Source organism: Cynocephalus volans, chromosome 3, assembly GCF_027409185.1.
Source record: "Cynocephalus volans isolate mCynVol1 chromosome 3, mCynVol1.pri, whole genome shotgun sequence".
Taxonomy (NCBI): domain Eukaryota; kingdom Metazoa; phylum Chordata; class Mammalia; order Dermoptera; family Cynocephalidae; genus Cynocephalus; species Cynocephalus volans.
In genome coordinates, this window is record NC_084462.1 from 20,787,869 (window position 1) to 20,802,044 (window position 14,176).

Below are 14,176 nucleotides of genomic sequence, written 5' to 3' on the forward strand. Positions count from 1 at the left end.
GTGCAGTAGTGAATGGATTAAAAATGGTGGTCAGGGGCATGGTTCTGTGGGCTTTAAAAGAAGAGAGAGTCTTTCCCTCTCTTTGCTCTCTCTGCTTCCACCATCTTGCAATGTGAGACCCCTTGGTGACTGTTGCCACCACCAGATGGACTTTGGACTTCCCAGCCTGAGAAATTGTAAGCAATAAATTTCATTTTCTTTATAAATCACCCACTTTCAGGTATTTTGTTATAAGTAACATAAACGGACTAATACAGTTAGTATACATGAATGGAACTCCAGAGAGGGACAACTTTGTAGGCAAGGTAATAGGCTGTGTCTTTGTTTGTTAGTGGGGAAAAAAAAGAAAATAGTTTTATGCTAAAGTAAAAAGACTTGTTCCAGAAGTCCAGAAAGGATAGTGGAGAATAAAAGCTGAATGAATATAGAAAGTTGTAAGAAATGAGTGGAAAGAGAATGTTGTGTGCCTTGGCCAAAGGTGGCTCCCTTTTCATAACTTTATTTATAACATTTTCAAAAAGAGGTTATGGTTCTGTTTATAGCAAGTATTACCTTGGTGCTTAACTGGAATTTGGTTTTCTCTCTGTTAAAAACGATGATTATTTTTGTGAAGTGTTGATTTGCTCTTAATGAGGTTGTAAAAATTATTCTTTACATTCTGTGTATTCAGCCCAAACAGCAGAGATTCTGTATCTCACCAGAAATAACTTTCTATACTTTGTTCTCACCTTACCATGCCTGAGATTGTTTTCTCTTCTTTTCTTTTATTTCCTTTTTCTTTTCTTTCATTCTTTTTCTTTGGGCCAGGAAGAGGGATTTATTCTGGCTGAAAGAACGTGTGAGCAGAATAGCCATGTCAGCCTGCCTCCCTGAGTGGCAAAAGTTTAGGGTTTTTAAAGGGAAAAAAAGAATGCGGGTATGTGCAGGTGGTAGTGGGGACAGTGGGTGGGAATCACAGGCTTTACAGGTGGCATGAGTCAGACATCAGGATTCCATGATGAAAAGGCTTCTTGGCGTCATGGGGTGTGTGGCCGATGGTCTGCTGAGCCTCAAGTCCCTGTTGTTACGTTGAGGCTGGAGGCTTTATTTCAGTTTGAAGGTTGGGAAGTCCAAGTCCAGGGAACATAGTTGGTGAGCACCTTCTTGGGGAGTCGTGACTCTTCACAGCAATGCAGGATGTCACATGGTGGATGGCTTGAGAGGGAGGGGTGAGAGCGAGAGGGAATCTCTTTAAAATAAAACCAACTAAGGTTCCACATTTGTGCGAAAGTGGAGGTTATCTAAAATTGTGTTCCTTTTTGTATGTTTATTTATAATACCATATTGTCATTTTTAATTACTAAGTACCCAATAAAATCTCAGACATTCGTGATCCTGATACAGGAGGTGCCATTTCCCTGGGCTTGGATTTCAGGACATGCATGCCTCTGGGTCTCCAGCCACTCCCTTAGGTCTCAGGCCCCCTGCTCTGAGCTCTCTCCTAGGGGAACATTACTGTTGCCAGTTAGACCTATTTTCAGAACCAACAGGGGAAAATGACACCAGGAGGGGCTGGCTTATGCAAATCCAGTGGCTGGACATGCTCAGTAAGAGAGCACAGAGCATTCTCAGATACACCCGGTGTATGTGATAGGGTCTGACCAATGAACATGCTCCAGGAATAGACAGACTGAGCATGTGCAAGACTAAATGTTAAGTGTGTGGGAGCCAGCCCCTCAACTGAATGTTTGTTAGTTAGAGAAAGTATAAAAGCTGAATCCCAGCCAAAGGCAGGGTTGTTGTTCAGTATCCCGGAGGTGGCTTGCGTCTCCCTGGGTGAGGTGCGTGTATTTTACTTTGTATTTAACTGACTTTCAGCAGGTGGCTGCTCATTCTCTTGAGCCAGCTGCACTTTGTACTGAACTTCAGGTATGTTTTTCTCGATGTCTGTACTGAACTTTTGTGTTAAAGTGGTGTGGGGCCTGCTCCGTCTCTGGAGCATGCCGCACTCTCTGTGGAACCTGTACTTCTTATCTGTCATCTAAAATTTGTTCTCACTGTCTGTTGTGACTCTGCCCTTGAATTCTTTCCTGTGGCTGAGTCAAGAACCTGGTAAGAGGACTGGGTGGATTGAGGCCAACTATTGGGGCCCCCAGACCCTACCTCCGCCATCAGTCCTATCTTAAGTATTCAGATCTCCTGATGACATTTGATTTTTCCATCCCCAAGTTCAATCCTAAGTGTAAGATGAAATACAATAAAATAAAACTTTCAGTGTATCTTTTGTACCGAAGTGTCTTTGAAATTTCCTAGGGGGCCTGAGGAAAATGACAGAATTTGTTTTTTCACCTTATAAAAAGAGAAGTGTTAGAAATAATTAAGTTTATTTGATGAATGAGTTGCATGGGAAGTTGAGGACTCCCAAACCGTGTGTTCCCACAAGCAAGGCTAAGTTGCCTTGTATGTCCTACCTTTGGAGATCACATGGATGGACTAGTGGGCCAGTAGAAAATCCCATTCCTCCCACTGTAGGAAGCCCCAGGCCTCCTGACAGAGGGAGGAACTCAGAGCCTTGTCCTTATTCTTATACCCTAGCCCATTGAGGCTCGACACCATAGCAAACATACCAATTTTCTTCCAATCCAGAATCCCAGCCAGATTTTTTTTTAGATATGGACAAGATTATTCTAAATTTTATATTTCAGAAAGGAATAGGAACTAGAATGGCAAAGACCATTTCCAAAAAGAAGAATAAAATGGAAGAAACCCTTGTACCTTATTTCAAGACATTGTATAGCTATAGTAAGAAAGACTGTGTCGCAGACTTCATGAATATGACCCCAAAAGCAAGGGACACCAAAGGAAAAATAAACAAATGGGATTATATCAAACTAAAAAGCTTCTGCACAGCAAAAGAAACAATTAACAGAGTTAAAAGACAACCAACAGAGTGGGAGAAAATATTTGCAAAATATACATCTGAGTAAGGATTAATATCCAGAATATATAAGGAACTGAAACAACTTTACAAGAAAAAAACAAGCAACCCAAGTAAAAAATGGGCAAAAGAGCTAAGTAGGCATTTCTCTAAGGAAGATATACAAATGGCCAACAGACATATGAGAAAATGCTCCACATCACTCAGCATCCGGGAAATGCAAATCAAAACCACACTGAGATACCATCTAACCCCAGTTAGGATGGCTAAAATCCAAAAGACTCTGAACGATAAATGCTGGCGAGGTTGCGGAGAAAAAGGAACTCTCATACATTGTTGGTGGGACTGCAGAATGGTGCGGCCTCTGTGGAAAATGGTATGGAGGTTCCTCAAACAATTGCAGATAGATCTACCATATGACCCAGCTATCCCACTGCTGGGAATATACCCAGAGGAATGGAAATCAACAAGTCAAAGGTATACCTGTTCCCCAATGTTCATCGCAGCACTCTTTACAATAGCCAAGAGTTGGAACCAGCCCAAATGTCCATCATCAGATGAGTGGATACGGAAAATGTGGTACATCTACACAATACCATACTACTCAGCTATTAAAACGAGTGAAATACTGCCATTTGCAACAACATGGATGGACCTTGAGAGAATTATATTAAGTGAAACAAGTCAGGCACAGAAAGAGAAATACCACATGTTCTCAGTTATTGGTGGGAGCTAAAAATTAATATATAAATTCATACACACACACACATACACACACACACAAAACCGGGCGGGGGGGGGAAGAAGATATAACAACCACAATTACTTGAAGTTGATACGACAAGCAAACAGAGGGGACATTGGTGGCGGGGAGGGGGGTAGGGAGCAGGGAAGGAGGTTTTGGTGAGGGGCAACAATAATCAGCCACAATGTATATTGACAAAATAAAATTAAAAAAAAAAAAAAAGGAAAGACTGTGTCGTATAGGTGGAAAGATAGATAATTGAACAGAGAACCCAGAAATATACCCACACAAATATGTGTAACTGGTTTTTGGCAAGGGTGGGGAAACAACTCAAATCTAAGGTCAAGAGTTTGGATCCCAGTACTGCCCAGCCACAAAAAACAAACATAAACTCAATGGAGGAAAAAAGAGCTTTTTTAGCAAATGGTGGTGGAACAATTGGACAGCAGAAGTAGAAAACTGAACCTTGACTTAAAGCTCAAAAGGTTAATTGAAAATTAACTCAAAATGTAAAACTGCCTTAAATGTAAAATGTAGAAGTATAAAATTAAAAAAAAAATTTAGGAATTGAAAATCTTCAGGATTTAGAAGCAGCTTGTTAGACTTGAAACCAATAGCACAGCCCATAACAGAGAAAATTGATGAATTGCACTTGATGAAAATTAAAAACTTTTGCTCTACAAAAGATCCTGTTCAGAGGATCAAAGGACAAAGTACTACTATCTAGAATATATAAAGAACTCTCAAACTAAACAGTAAATTTGGGCAGTTTTCTACTAAAAATGCAACTACAACGCAACCCAGCAATCATACTCCTAGGTATTTATCCCAGAGAAATGAACCGTTGTGTCCACACAAACACCTGCGCACAAATGTTCATTGTATCTTTAATTGTAATAGCCCCAAACTTGAAACAACCGAGACATCCTTCAGTGGATGAATAATTAAACAGACTGAAGTACATCTGTACCATGGAATACAACTCAGCAGTGAAAAGGAACAAACTATTGATACCCCTAACCTCTTGGATCTCTAGGGAGTTGTGCTAAGTGAAAAAAGCAAGCCCCCAAATTACATACTGTATAATTCCATTTATATAGCCTTCTCCAAATGACAGAATTATACAGAAAGAGAACTAATTAGGGGCTGCCAGGGGAGCCCCTGGCAGTTAGGACAGTGAGTGTGACTATGTAAGGGTAGGTAGCACCAGGGAATTATTGGTGGTGATGGAATAGGTTTATATCTTGATCCAGTGATGTTTACAAAAATGTATAGTAAAATGGCATAGACCTATACACACGTTGTATCAATGTCAGTTTTCTGATTTGAGTATTATACTATGGTTATGTAAGATGTCATCATTGGGGGAAATTGGGTAAATGGTACTTGGAACCTCTGTGTACTGTCTTCCCAATTTTCTGTTAATCTCTGATTATTTTGAAATAAAAATCAAAGGAATCCCATTATGTAATTGCAATAAAAGCACATTCTGTTGAGTGAAAAATCCAGACACGAGAGAGTACTGCATAATTCCAATTTTATGAAACTTTAGAAAAGACAAGTCGAATCTTAGGCACAAAAAGCAGATTAGTGGCTTCATAGAGCCAGGGTAGTTACACGGTCATATAAATTTTCCAAAAGTCATCAAAATGTGCACAGAAAACAAATGATTGTTGTTATTTATATTATTTCTTAATCAAGTTGATTTTTAAAACAAAACAAAAAATGACTTTTCTAAATTAGTTGTGTATCCATTGGCATATAGCAATGGCTGGCATTCTCTCCTCCTTCCTTTTGGTAATGCAACCCCTAATATTGTTTTCAACTTTGGTTACAGTTGGTGTGGCATATGATGAATTAAAGCTAAAGACATTTGAGAGAAAAGAGTCTGAGTAATCACTGAATCGTTTTCTTAAAGGCAAGGGCACTGATCCTGGAATTCCTCTTTTCCTCCTGCCCCCTCGGTGGTGAAGAGTGACAAACCTCAACAGTCATCTTGGACCCAGAGATGGGAGCCACCTGTCAAGAGCAGCAGAGCCAAGCCATCCAACGGTGACCCTGGTTGGCTTCGTGAGAGAATGATTTCCCTTTTACCATTGCACTGTCACGTGAGGTAGGAAGAAGTCTCCATTTTGGTTGAACTGCTGTATTTTGGAGTCTCCCTGTTTCGTCATTATCCAACACATTAATGCATTACACTCTACTCATCAGCAGGGCACGAGAGTGTTCATTTCCCACACCTTCCATGACACTGAATATTGTCAAACATATTAAATATTATGAAAAGAAGAGCCTATTGCTGTGGTTATAATATTGCTGGCCATTACTAAATGCAGTGGATCGAATGGCCCCCCAAAGTCACTGAAGTTTAATCCCCTCCGTAAGTGTTGAGGGTTGGAAATCCTATTACGATCATTGAAGATGGGGTCTTGAAGAGGTGATTAGACTGTAAGGACCATGCCGTAGTTCATGAGCATGGTTGTGAGGGCTTTAAAAGGAGTGTACATGAGCGTCTCTCTCTCTTTCTCTCTCTCTGTCTCTCTCTGTCTCTCTCTGTCTCTCTCTCTCTCTCTCAATCTCTCTCTCTCTCTCTCTCTGCTCCACCATTTCTACTACGTGAGATCCCTGAGTCACTGTCACCACCTTCAAAGCCTTTGCCAGGTGTGTTCCCTGGACTTTGGACTTCCCAGCCTCTGAAAGTGTAAGAGGTAACTTTTATTTTCTTAATAATTCACCCAGTTTGAGGCATTTATGTTATAAGCAACAGAAATGAATTAATACAGTTAAGTGTTATGGACTAAATAGTATCCCCCCAAAATTCATATGTTCAAGCCCTAACCCCAATGGGACTGTATTTGGAGATGGGGTCTTTAAGGAGGTATTTAAGGTTAAATGAGGTCATAACAGTGGGGCCTTGATCTGATAGAAATGGTTCCCTTGTAAGAAGAGGAAGAGAGACCAGAACTCTCACTCTCTCCTGTGCTCCTGCACAGACGGAAGGCCTCATGAGGACACAGCAAGGAGGTGGATGTCTGCAAACCAGGAAGAGAGGCTTCACCAGAAACCAACCCTGCCAGCACCTTGATCTTGGACTTCCAGCGTTCATCACTGTGAGAAAATGAATATCTACTAGTTAAGCCGCACACCCTATGGTATTTTGTTATGACAGCCCCAGCGGACTAATACAGTAAGGCTCAGATATTTTCCATATATATCAGACGCTTACCCCTTCTTAATTGTAATTCCTGGGTTCATATTCCGTGCTATTTTTCTTTTTTCTTTGTTTTTTCCCCCTTATTTATTTCTCATATTAGAAATGGCATACCCTTGAAAAATGTGTTATAATTAAATTTTCCAGTATCATTTGTGTTTTGACTTGGTTAAAATGGTCCTTTCTTCACATCAAAATTTAAAAGTTTTACAGAATTAAAACTATGTATCTTTTCTTTTGGGGCACTTGGATTTTCTGATTTCTATATTTCTCTAGAATCTACCCCTACATAGATGTTCTACAAGTTTTATTCTGCCAGGAGGCCATAATGTCTGGAAATGTAAATTATATAATTATAAAGCCTGGAAATAAAATGTCATTATGTGTTTGTTTTTTAAAACAGGATTCTAGCTGCAGCACTCTAATCTCTGCCTCCATCTTTACAAGAGATGGAGGTATTTACAGGTGAGGGTAGCTGAACAACCAGAGCAGGCACTTTGGTCACGAGGAAGAAGAGCACAGCCACAGAGAAGCAGGAGCATCTTGGGCAAGAAGCTGAATGGATGGGAGTAGCTGCAGAGACAGGTGCCCTGAAGTTTCCTGCTGGACTCCTTTGTTTCACTCCTATCATTTCTTCCTAATTTCTCAGTGTTTCATCTTCATAAAGCTCCTTCCTCTTGCTTGTTCCCACTCTTAAACCATCCCAGATGCCCGCTGCAGTTCCATCCATTACAGCCACTATTTCCTGGGCATCCCATTCATCTTCACAAGTCCTGTAGCATGATTCTTTTCCTCCGCTCATGAAATTCTGGATGCCCAATTATGTGCCGTAGTTTCGGTTTTCCCATCTGATCCACTGTGTGAGTTATGATCCCATCACACCCTTGATTCCTGTTACGCTCCTACTTTTCCAGCTTCTCACCATACAGTTTCACCTTCTCCCACCCCTCTATTCTCTGGGACATCCAGCTGCTCCCAGCCCCATGCTGCAGCCTCCAGGGCCACTGCCTCCCTAGCTTGGCTTGGCCTCCACATGCAGTTCTTTAGGATCTTCAGTTCAGGAAGCTTGGCCGCTCTGACTCTCCCACGTTCCTCTTCTCCTAGTAGTTCCTGCTGTCTCCCTTTGGAAGTCCATATCCTTCCATCATCAGAACATTTCTCCCAAGCAGCTCCCTGGATTGATTTTCCCTGGAGGCTAGTCAGTGTCGTCCAGCCTCTCTCCCGTTCTCAGCTGGCCCATTCTCTTTGCCTTGGGAGTCACTTGAGCTTCATCCCCTTCTCAGCAGCCTCAGTTTCCCCTTCTCCCCAGCTGGGTCAGTCCTCTTCTCAGGCTTCTCTCTGCCTCTGAGCCAGTCCCACAGTGTTCTGTTCCAGGGTCCCTAAGCTCTGCCAACCCTCCTCCTGTCCTCTGTGGCCAGGCCATCTGTTTCCTTGCCTGGTTTGTCACTGCTTCATGGTTGGCATCCAAATTAGTCCATTTCTGTTGCTTATAACAAAATACCTGGGACTGGGTAATTTATAAAAAAACAAAATCTATTGCTTATGGTTTCAGAGGCTGGGAAGTCCAAAGTCCAGGGAGCACTTTTGGTGAAGGTCTTCTTTGGTGGTGCCTTTACAACAATGGCAGAAAATGGCAGAGCAGAGAGAGAGCTAGTTCCTCGTGCACTCTCCTTTTAAAGCCCTCAGAACCATGCCTAGTGGAGCTGTGAGAGCAGGACCGCCATGGAAACCCCAGAATTGTAGAGCTACCAGTATGCAGTGCCAGCCTGCGAGAGCTGAAGCATCACCTAAGAAAGTCGTGGGAGGGGAGCTGCCGGAGGACTTGGGGCCCTAACCCTCACACCTGCATGCAGAAGATATCGAACATGGAGTCAAGGTATGTGATTTGCCAGCTTTGAGATTTAGTGCCTGCCCTGCTGGGTTTAGGACTTGTTTGGGACCTGTTACCACTTTCTTTTGGCCTACTCTTCCCTTTTTGAACGGGAATACGTACCCCCTGCTTGTCCCACCATTGTATCTTGAAAGTAGATAACTTGTTTTAGATTTCATAGATGGGACGACTTTGAATAACTTTGGACTTTTGAGTTGAAACCAGTTAAAACTTTGGAGTTGATATGAATCTATTTGTATGTGAAAAGGACGTGAGTTTCGGGGAGCCAGGGGTGGAATGCCTTGGGTTAAATGTCCCCCCAAAACTTAATCCCCACTGTAACTGTTGAGGGTGGTAAACTCTGTTATGGTAATTGAAAGGTGGGGCCTTGAAGAGGTGATTAGCTTGCAAGACCATGCCCTACTGAATTGATGAATAATAGTGGTCAGGGGCGTGATTCTGAGCACGTTACAAGGAGTGTGCATGAGGAACTCTCTCTCTGCTGTGCCATTTTCTGCCATGTGAGACTCCTGGGTCACTGTTATCACCACCAAGACCCTCGCCAGGTGTGTTCCCTGGAGTTTGGACGTCCCAGCCCCTAAAGCTGTGAGCAGTAAATTTTGTTTTCTTACAAAGTGCCCAGTTCCAATAGTTCGTTGAAAGCAACAGAGGCAGACTAATACAGCGTCCATCACCTTGTTTCCTGGGCGACTCTTTTCATTCAGCTCATCCCTCACCTTAGCTGCTCTTCTTTCTTCACCTGCCCTCACCTGCAGTCCTGTGGAGACCCAGATCTTCTTATGTTCATGCAAATTCCTATGTGTCTCATCAGTGATACCTGTTCCCAAGCTGCTTCCATCAGACTGTTCCTCCTCTTTGTTTGTATCTGTTTCCATACCTGCTGAACTATTCTCCACGTTAGTACTCCACCTGCACCCACTTCTGAGTGCTGTCCTCTCCTGGAGCCATCTCCATCAGGTGCAGCTGTCCCTGTGGCCCCTCCCACTGGTTTTGCTGTGTGTGGTTACTCGGTGCTCATCGGCTGATCTCACTGATCCTACCGGCACCCTTCCCCACCACACAAACGTACTTTTTTCTTCGTCTTCTCTGCACTCCGTTGCTCACCTGACACTAGCTGCTCCTATGCCTAGATCCTCTCTCCTCTGCCACCTTTCTCGGATCTTCTAAGCTGTTTCAGTTGCCCATGTGCACCCCCAAGTTTCAATCCTTCCCATTTCTTTGGCTTCTCCTGTCTTCTTGTGTCGTAGGTCTGTCCTAAAGTGTCCCTGCATCTTCACCTGTTCACCTTCCCTGACTGCCGAGCTCTGACAGATCTCCCAACTGTGGCTGTACGAAGTGTTGTATAAAGAATAATTTGTCTGGTCGTTGTCTCTGGCTCCTGGAGGGATCCTCTAAATCCTTGGAATTTTCTGGGTGATAGGAGTGTCTGTTACTCATGGTGGGCCCCTTGGACTACACCTGAGTTTATGCTAACCAGGTGAGTTAGCATGGGGGGCACACCAAAAAGATGAGCCATGTGATTAGAGGGTTGCAGCTTTGAGCCATGTGATGTCAGCCCAACCTCCAGGAAGGAGAGTGGGGGCTGGAGATTGAGTTCAGTCACATGGCTGATGATTGAATCAACCATGCCTATGTAATGAAACCCCAATAAAAACTCTGCACATGTACTATGGATTGAATTGCATCCCCTAAAGTTTAATATAATAGAAACTTAATTCCCACCGTGGCACTGTTAAGAAGGTGGGAAATCCTATTATGGCAATTGAAAAGTTGGGCCTTTAGGAGACAATTCGATTGTGAGGTCTGTGCCCTCATGAATGGATCGATCCATGCATGAAGTAATGGGCACGGTCCGGATGGCTTTCAAAAAAGAGTAAGGAGTTAGCTCTTTCTTTTGATTTATTTATTTTTTTTGAATTGAAACATAATTGATTGTACATATCTGGGGGTACAGCATTGGATATCAATACCCATGTGCAATATGTGGTGCTCACAATAGTATAATTAGGATATGCAGTATTACACAATGTCATCACTGTTTGTGGCCCTTTACCAATTACTCTCTAATCCACCTCCCACTCCCCCTTTTCCCCCTCCCGCTCCCCTTTTCACATCTCTGGTAACCTCAGTTCTGTTGTCTCCTTTTGAAAGTTCAATGAATTATTGTGATTGTTGTATCTTTCTTTCCTTTTTTACATTTTTCATACATCTATTTGGTTGTTTTGGATTTTTTTTGTTTTTCAGCTCCACTTATAAGTGAGGACATGCAGTATTTCTCTTTCTGTGCCTAGCTTATTTCACTTAACATAATTTTCTCTAGTCCATCCATGTTGCTATGAATGGCAGGATTTCATTCTTTTTACGGCAATGTAGTATTCCATTGTGTATATCCTTATCCGGTCATCTGTCAATGGACATTTAGTGTGGCCCCTGTAAATAGAGCTACATGAACATGGGAGTGCAGGTATCCCTTTGCCATGATGATTTCCATTCCACTGGGTATATACGGCAGTGGGATTGCTGGATGATATGGCAGTTCTATCTGTACTTGTTGGAAGAACCTCCATACTGTTTTCCATAATGGCTGCACTAATTTACAGTCCCACCAACAGTGTAGGAGGGTTTCTCTTTCTCTGCATCCTCTCCAGCATTTGTGGTTCTCTCTCTTCTTGATAGTAGCTAATCTTACTGGGGTGTGTCATTTTGATTTGCATTTCCCTGGTGCTGAGTGATGTTGAGCATCTTTTCATGTGTCTGGTGGCCATTTGTATATCTTTCTTTAAGAAATGCCTGTTAAGCTCATTTGCCCAATTTTTAATTGGGTTCCTTGTTTCTTTAATGTTAAGCTGTTTGAGTTTCTTGTGTATTTTGGATATCAATCCCTTGTCGGATGTATAGTTTGCATGTGTTTTCTCTCATTCCGTAGGTTGCCGTTCCACTCCGTTAATTCTTTCTTTTGTTGTTCAGAAGCCTTTTAGTTTGGTACAATCGCATTTGTTCATTTGTCATTTGTTGCCCGTGCTTTTGGGGTCTTTTTCGTGAAGTCATTGTCCAGTCCTACTTCCTGAAGTGCTTTCCCTGTGTTTTCTTCTAACCACTCCTATTTAACACAGTTTTAGAAGTACTATCCAGAACAATCAGGGAAGAGGAAGAAAGAAAGGGCATCTCGATTGGAAAAGACAAAGTCAGGCTGTCGTTGTTTGCAGATGACATGATCCTGTATATAGGAAAACCTAAAGATGCTACAAAAAAAGACTCTTGTAGCTGAGAAACAATTTCAGTAAAGTTGCAGGATACAAAATCAACATGTGAAAATCAGTAGCATTTTTATACTCCCACAGTGAACTAGCAGAAAAAGAAGTCAAGAAAGCAAACGCGTTTACAGTAGTCACCAAAAAATGAAATAACTAGGAATAAATTTAAGCAAGCAGCTGAAAGACCTTTAGAATGAGAACTACAAATCACTGCTGAAAGAAATTAAAAAGGACATAAAAAGATGGAAAGACATTCCATGCTCTTAAATTGGAAGAATTAACATTATGAAAATGGCCGTACTACCCAAAGCCATCTATGGATTCAATGCAATCCCCATCAAAATCCCAATGACATTCCTCACAGAAATAGAAAAACTAATTTTAACGTTCATAGGGAACAACAAAGGAATCCTGAGCCAAAAATGATAATAATGGTAAAACCAGAGGCATTACACTACCGGAATCCAAATGATACTACAAAGCTGTGTTAACCAAAACAGCATGGTACTGGCATAAAAACAGACACTTGGACAAATGGAACAGAACAGAGGACCTGGAAATCAACCCGCATACTTACAAGCACAGGATCTTCAAGAAAGGCACCAAGAACATACACTGGGGAAAAGACTGTGCCTCTTCAATAAATGGTGCTGGGAAAACTGGATAGCCATTATTTAGAAGAATGAAACTAGACGTGTGCCTCTCAACATATCCCAAAATCAACTCAAAATGGATTAAAGGCTTAAAAATAAATGTAGTGTTAGCTCTCTCTTGCCACACTGTTTTGCCATGTGGCACCCTGCGTTTCTGTGAAGGGTCAGCACCCATCCACAAAGCCCTCACTAGTTGTTTTTCTTGGGCGTTGGACATCTCAGCCTCTGAAAAGGTAAGAAATAAATTTTGTTTCCTTATAAATTACCCACTTTTAGGTCTTCTGTTATAAGCAACTGAAACAGTCCAATACAACATGAAAACTCAGGTGATTTTCCCTGGCTGGTGATACACATCATTGTGCTGGGAGGCTGATGTATCCTGATGACTCAGAAGGTTTGTGTTTGGGACCCTGCCAACCCACACTTCTCCTTTTTGGCTGGCCATGATTTTTGTTTTCTTTTTTTTGTGTGTAATAAAAGTGTACATATCATGCTTTCCTGAATCTCGTTAAGTTGTTCTAGAGAATTATCAAATCTGAGAGGGGTATGGGAGTCCCCAAATTTGTAGCCAGTTGGTGAGAAGTGCATATGGCCTGGGGACTCCTGAACTTGTAGCGAAGGCAGTCTAGTGGGGGGCCTGTGGCCTTAACCTGTGACATTGACCGAACTTCATTATTACAATTGCATTGCAGGTGCCTGTCTTTAATAGTTTCTACCTGGATAGGAACTTTCATCTCCTCAGTTGCTGCATGCACGTCACTGCACTCAGTCTCCACTACATCCGTCAAACTTCAAGCTCATTGTATACTTCAGCCTTTCCCGGGTCCTTAACGTTGTTCCCTTTTTTCTCAAACCCTATCCACATCTCCTCAGTGGCTCTTTTTCCTCAGAAGCTTACTGCCCTGTGGTTTGTCTCTCGTTGGTTTGTCTTGCTTCTCGCTGCTCCTTTCCGCAGCTGCTCACGTATGTTCTGATGCTTCCATTTCCCGAGATGCTTTTCTCTAGTAACTCAGTATTCATGTTATTAGCTCTTTCCTCTCCAAGCCTATCTCACTTAACAGCTTTAGCCCTTCCTATCATCTCATTTTTCTCAGAAATTTCTCTAACACCCTCATTGATTTTTGGTTGTTTCTATTTCATCACATGCTCTGGATTTTCTTTCCATTACATAAAATTGGAATTTGAGGTTGTGAAAAAGACTCCCATTATAATATAAGTAGCAAACACCACCTTTGCCTGTGTGTTCCCTTGCCTTGGACTATTTCCAGGAATGCATCTCTTGTTGAGACACCTTTCCTTTATTTAAAATTTTGGATTGTTATTCAGGCGCCCATACAGTTTCCTTCCGTCTTTCTACTCTTCCTAGTTTTTCTCCCTCACTATTTTCCCCTGGTTTCCTGCTTTAAGAGTCTAGCTTAAGATCTGCCTCTTGTAATTTTTGCTACATGAAAAATAATTCAGGATTCTTTTTCAGACTTAAGGAATTTGGTCAAATAACCAGCATC